At 42.1% G+C, this 6,353-nt stretch overlaps 1 long non-coding RNA gene across 1 annotated transcript; it reads right to left on the bottom strand.

The window, feature by feature from the left end:
* Window positions 1-4,903: 4,903 nt before the first annotated feature.
* Window positions 4,904-5,538, bottom strand: LOC143988009 (uncharacterized). The gene is made up of 2 exons (XR_013276733.1): window positions 5,472-5,538; window positions 4,904-5,392 (listed from the first exon to the last, which is right to left on the bottom strand). It is a non-coding gene; the product is annotated as an uncharacterized LOC143988009 (long non-coding RNA).
* Window positions 5,539-6,353: the final 815 nt, after the last annotated feature.

Here is a 6,353-nt window from a genome sequence, read left to right as displayed (position 1 = left end):
CCCAATCACTTTGACAAGTAGCAAAAGTGGATGTCCCAAATAGGGACACAGACCACAACAAAAACCTGAGAGAGGTGCTAAATTTCCCCCAAAAAAGCTGACTGGTGTCTTCCTTTAACCACTTGCCGACTGGCTCATGCACGTATACGTTGGCAAAGTGGTTCGTTCTCGCGAATTGACGTACCCATATGTCGGCTCCTTTAAGAGCCATAGCAAGTACGTGTGCCACCAGAGGCAAGCGAGCGTGCGACCGGAGGTGTGCGCGCACCCGCTGCATTGGGGGGATCCCAATGCACATGGAATGAGAACTAGAATGGGGATTTGTGTTTGTAAACACACAAATCCTCAATCTGACAGGAGAGAAGAGACAGATCTGCTGTTTGTAGCAATTATGAACAGCGATATGCCTCCTCCTCTAGTCAGTTCCATCCCCCCAGTGACATTTACACAGTAATCAGTGCATTTTTATAGCTCTGATCCCTGTATAAATGTCAATGGTCCCAAAAAAGTGTCAAAGGTGTCCCATCTGTCCACCGCAATTTCGCGGTCCCACTAAAAATCCCAGATCACTGCCATTACTAGTAAAATAAAAAAATAATAAAAATGCCTTAAATCTATCCCCTATTGTGTAGGTGCTTCGCTTATTTTCTTACCAATAATATGTAGAACTATATATATTGGCCTAAACTGATGAAAAAACATTTTTTTTTTTTTTTTTAATGATGGGATGTTTTAAAGTAAAAACTATTGTTTTTTTGTTTCCAAAATTGTTGTTTTTTTAGTTTTTTTTTATAACGCAAGTGATCAAATGCCATCAAAAGAAAGCCCTATTTGTGGGAAAAAAAAAATGTCAATTTTGTTTGGGTACAGTGTCACACGACCACACAATTGTTAGTTAAAGCGATGCAGTGCTGTAGCACAAAAAATGGCCCGGTCATTAAGGGGGAAAATCTTTCAGTCCTTAAGTGGTTAAAGTGTAGCGTGAAAAGGGTTTGCTTTTTTTGTGTATTCGTGAAGACTTTTTGCAGGACTCATAACAAAGTGGGACAATTTACTAAAGGAATATTGACTGTTCATCTTGAAAACCTGTGCAGAGTTGTGTTCAAGGCATATGAAAAGAAACAGGATTTTTGCTTGCACATGATTGGGCAGATTGAATGATTCACCTCATTCACTAAGCTAGCTGAAAATTCAGTGACTGAATGCAGAAGCCTTTTTCCTTAATGCCGGGTGGTGAAGGCAGACTTCCCGATCCTGTAATTACTATGATTGCTGTCACAGCTGTCACATGATTGGAAGCTCCAGATCACAAGCAATAACCAGGAATCATCCATGACAGCTAAGTCACTGTGCTGAGAGTGCACACTGAATGTGCTTTCAGGACAGAAAAGCAGTTCAACATGGATGCATATGTATGGCGGCACCCATCCTGTCATAGCATTTATCTACTGTGAATGTTTGGTAAACAAGGTCTATTTTATTTTTTGAAAAATGCATCTAAAAGCATGCCCAAACACATTATTTTAAAGGGTATTACCATATAAAGCTTTGCCTGTGTTATATATTCAATAGGCATTCTGATATATGGGTATATATAAAAAACACATTTTAACACCAGCTTCCCAAATGGTGTTACTCTAATGCCCCGTACACACAAGAGGACTTAATTCCGAAGGAGTTCCCAACGGAGTTCCGCCGGAGTTCCGCCGGAGTTCCGCCGGAGTTCCGACAGAGTTCCGACGCAACGGACTTGCCTACACACGATCACACTAAAGTCCGCCCCTCTGGTCCGCGGTGACGTACACCAGGTCCGACGAGACTATAAAACGGAAGTTCAATACCAAGTGCGCCACCCTTTGGGCTCCTTCTGCTAATTTCGTGTTTATCTCGTGTTAGTAGAAGTTTGGTGAGAGACGATTCGCGGTTTTCAGACTCGTATTTTTCAGAACGTTTTTCACTGCTTTTCAGTTTGTGCTTGTGAGGTTTGTATCTGTTTTTTAGTGCGTGTAGTCAGTTCGTGTCTGTATTTTGCAGTGCGATCTAACTGCGCTCGCTGACTTTCAGCTCGCTCTTCACAGGCCTTGCTGTTCTTCAGTGACGTCTGTTAAGTTCGCTCTGACAATCCGACCGTTTTGAAGCCATGTTGCGTGTACGTACTCGTCGTCGAGTTCGTGCTTTGCTTGCGCTTGGTGTTGTAGTTCATTCTGCAACCCAAGAACAGTCCTTGGACGGGGTGTTGAGGAGTTCATGGACGAAGAATTGGTTGCTCCAGCGTGACCAGTTCTCGCACATGCCTTTGCTTCGTGAGATCCGGGAGAATAATCCTGATGATTTCAGGAATTATCTCCGGATGACGGACCCCGTTTTTCACCGTCTGCTGGCTTTGCTGACCCCTTATATCAGCAGGCAGGATACCTGCATGCGGCAAGCCATCACTCCGGAGCAGAGGCTCGTCGCCACGTTGCGCTACTTGGCGACAGGGAGAAGCCTTCAGGACTTGAAGTTCTCGACAGGCATCTCCCCCCAGGCTCTGGGGATCATTATCCCAGAGACCTGTTCTGCCATTATACAGGTCCTGCAGGAGGACTATATTAAGGTAAGATTTTAGCATTTAACATCACATTTTATTGTCTTTAATGTTTGCTAATGCCTTGTATTTCTTTCCTCAATCTCTAATTACCATGATTGCAATATGCTGTGAATGTCCCCTTTGTCCTCATGCATGCTGCAATCTTTTAATGCTCCTTTTTTCTTTTTCATGCATATTTGCCTTCATTAAACCTCACCAACATGCTATGGTAGGCCCATATCCACCTAGTCTAGTCACTTAAAATGTCTTTTGTCAGCTCCATTCTATTGCTTTATCCTAAAACCAAACATTTTAAAGCTTATTCCAAATGGTCTGTGTCCCCTTAACTGAATCCCCCCCCCCCTTAATAGTATCCCAAATGGTCTGTGTGTCCTTTAACTGGATCCCCCCCCACACACACTTAATATAATTCCAACGAGTCTGTGTGTCCTTAAATTAATGTTGAATTATATATTGTATTTTTAACACACTTCAACCCTGGAATGATTTTCCCCCCTTCCTGACCTTCATCACTTTTTTGGGTGATTTGGCAGTGCGTTGTTTGAATTGACAATTGTGCGTCCTTGTAACATGGCTCCTCCTAGTAAATTATCTTCATTTTATTAGCACAAAGCGATTTTGTATTTGGTTGTCTTTGATCACCTCTGCTTTTTTAGTTTTGGTGATTAACCACCAACAAACCCAAAATGCATTTTTCTAAATATGCTTTTTTTTCTCTCTTTTCGCTCTAAAGAAAGATAGTCACAAAAATATATCACCATGATTTTTTGGGACATCATTTGATGCTGATACGTAGTCTTTTAGTAAACAAAAATGTGTTAAAATGAATCACAATTTAAGCGTTTCTTGATTGTTTTTTTTTAAAGTTCTATCGTTTAGTAAATATGGTCTATTTTGCTGGCATTTGTAAAATCTTGCCATTTTTGAAAATAGTAATGGCGTTGCTAACGTTTTTTTTTTTTTTTTTTTTTTTCTGGTGACTGCCACATTATGGCGGACACATTGGCCAATTTCCATACATTTTTGTGACCATTGTCATTAATACAGTGATCAATGCTGTCCAAAATTGTCTTGATTACTGTAAAAATGTCACATGCAGTGAAGGTGTTTTATTAAGCACAAGGGGGCCAAGGAATGGTTTAAAGTGTGTTCTGGGTGAGTGTTTTTCTTAACTGTCTGGGGGATGGGCTAGCAGTGACATGACCCTGATCACTGCTCCCAATGACAGGGAGCAGACGATCGGTGTCATGTGACTAGGCAGAAGCGTGAAATAAAGTTTGTGTTGTAGTGTACAATGTTTAATGTGCCAAAGTACTTGTTTTGTTTTTTTTCTGCTTTTTGCCTCCCCAGTTTCCTTCATCGCCACAGGAATGGCAGACTGTGGCATCCCATTTTGCCACCCGGTGGGACTTTCCTAACTGCGGTGGTGCCATAGATGGGAACCACGTCCACATTGTGCCACCACCCCACTCGGGGTCATACTTTTTTAATTACAAGGGGTTTCACAGTATTGTGTTAATGGCGGTGGTGTCGGCACAGTATGAATTTCTCTATGTGGACGTGGGGAAGAATGGCCGCATGTCGGATGGAGGAGTCTTCGCCCAGACGGAGTTCTACCGCCGTCTACAGACAGGTGGCCTGGGCTTGCCACCTGATTCGGAGAATGTGGAGGAACTACCCTTTGTATTCATTGCGGATGAGGCTTTTGCTCTTGACAACCACATAATGCGGCCATTCCCCCAAAGAGCCCTCACCCCGGAGAGGAGGGTTTTCAACTACCGGCTGGCCAGAGCGAGAAGAGTGGTGGAAAATGCTTTTGAAATAATGGCCAGCCGGTTCCGTGTATTTCTGACGGATCTCAACCTAGCGGAATACAAACTGAACTATGTCATCCTTACGTGCTGCATTTTGCACAACTTTTTGCACAAATATTCCAATACATATTTATCAGGAATAATGCCGGAGGCTGGAGTTGGGCCAGAATCCATGACAGGCCTGGATACTGGCCGTACTGGCTTGGCCCCCCAAAGTGCACGGGAAGTGCGTGAAAGATATGTGACTTATTTTAATGGTAGGGGGGCCATTGCAATGCCACCCAATATTTAATTTTAAAAAAGAGGAAAATAATAAAATAACCTCAAATCTGAAATGTGTTTTCTTGCTTGCTTTTGGTTTGTGCTGTCTCCTATGTTATCCTAGTGCACTTGTAGTGCCAAGTGTATTTTCATTAAATTCAATAAGGCCCATTGTCACTGGATACACAAAATCCCTTTTCCCAAACTGGTATTAAGCATTGAAAGAATACGCCACACATTCTTGATTATTCAAAATTTTAATTTGGCCACATTCACATGTGCCATTGAATATTTAGTGATCTAAAATTTTTTTGGGGTTTATTTAACTTTCTTTGCCAAACATTTTTTGGTTTCCTTTTTTTTCAATTTTTTATAAACTTTTTTTTTTTTTTTTTTTTTTGGTGGTTTTTATTTTTCTAGAAAAAATATGAAAAATGTATAAAACAACAATCAGCCACAATCGTAAAAATTGGTGAAGTAAAACAATCTTTGAACTAAAACAAGGGAAATGAAGAACATGATCGATATTATGGAGAAACGGATTATATTCTCCCCAAAATATCGATCATGTTCTTCATTTCCAGCTGCATATTGTCAATCTGAGTCTTCATGAGATCCAGGCTAGTCCGCATGTCATCTAGTTCCCCATTCCAGCCCATTATCTGGCCAATCAGCCTTTGTGCGCTGTCACTGGAAAATGGGGCCCTTTCCACAAACAGAACATCACCTACAATAGATGGGAAAATTGGGTCAAAAATTAGGCAGTCATACATGGATTTCAACAAGCTGGGGTGTCAGACACTCACCTGGTGGGGTGCCCAGCTCCCCTACTTCCTCCACCTCTCCTTCCTCAACCTCTCCTTCCTCGACATCCTCGGGGGGGGCACTGGTGCTTGGAAATGTGTCGCTTTCCACAACCACAACATCACCTAAAATAGATGTAAAAACATGTGTTTGGAAATATGCAGGTATACATCGATTACCTGAAGCTGTGGTGTCAGACACTCACCTGGTGGGGTGCCCATCTCCTCTCCTTCTTCCACCTCTCCTTCCTCCACATGCACATCCACGGGGGGGATGGGGCTAACCTCACATTCCTGCTGGCAAGGATGGCGGTCCCTGGGATCCTGCTTTGTGAGGCTTTTCTCCCCTATGAGAAATTAACAAACCAAAAGGTATACTTTAGCACACAGATATTTAAGGCCAGAACTAGGAAGATGAAACCTTGATTAGAAGTGTTGTACAATTGTCGGTTTATGAAGAGATGCAAAATGTGAAGACATGAGAAATCAATTCACTTTGCCAAAAAAGCAAATAATTTGCTTTTTGTGCCAAGGTTCACACATGCCCAACCCCCCCCCCCCCCAAGTATACCAGGGAACCCCGTGTGGCGTGTGGTTTACCCTAATAAATGTTCTCTGGTGTCCCACACCTTTGCTCATGAGTGCAGATGTGTTTTTACCCAGCTGCCAAGTGTCCTCTCCTTCAATTACACTGAATGTTCTTTTCTAGTCATTGTATTTTAAAACACATCTAAACCACAATGTCCTAATCATTTGTTGTGTCCTAAAAATTACACACCCAAAAAATGCTGTTCAAACCCTGTATCATAAACGAGGTTTGCCACGAACAATTTACGAGGGTTTGAAAAAACGATACGATTCTTTTACTGTATACAACATGAAAGC

Source organism: Lithobates pipiens, unplaced genomic scaffold (genome assembly GCF_037356315.1).
Source record: "Lithobates pipiens isolate NorthernLeopardFrog02 unplaced genomic scaffold, aLitPip1_a1.2 Scaffold_18, whole genome shotgun sequence".
NCBI classification, from domain to species: domain Eukaryota; kingdom Metazoa; phylum Chordata; class Amphibia; order Anura; family Ranidae; genus Lithobates; species Lithobates pipiens.
This window is presented reverse-complemented; position numbering and strand designations above follow the sequence as displayed.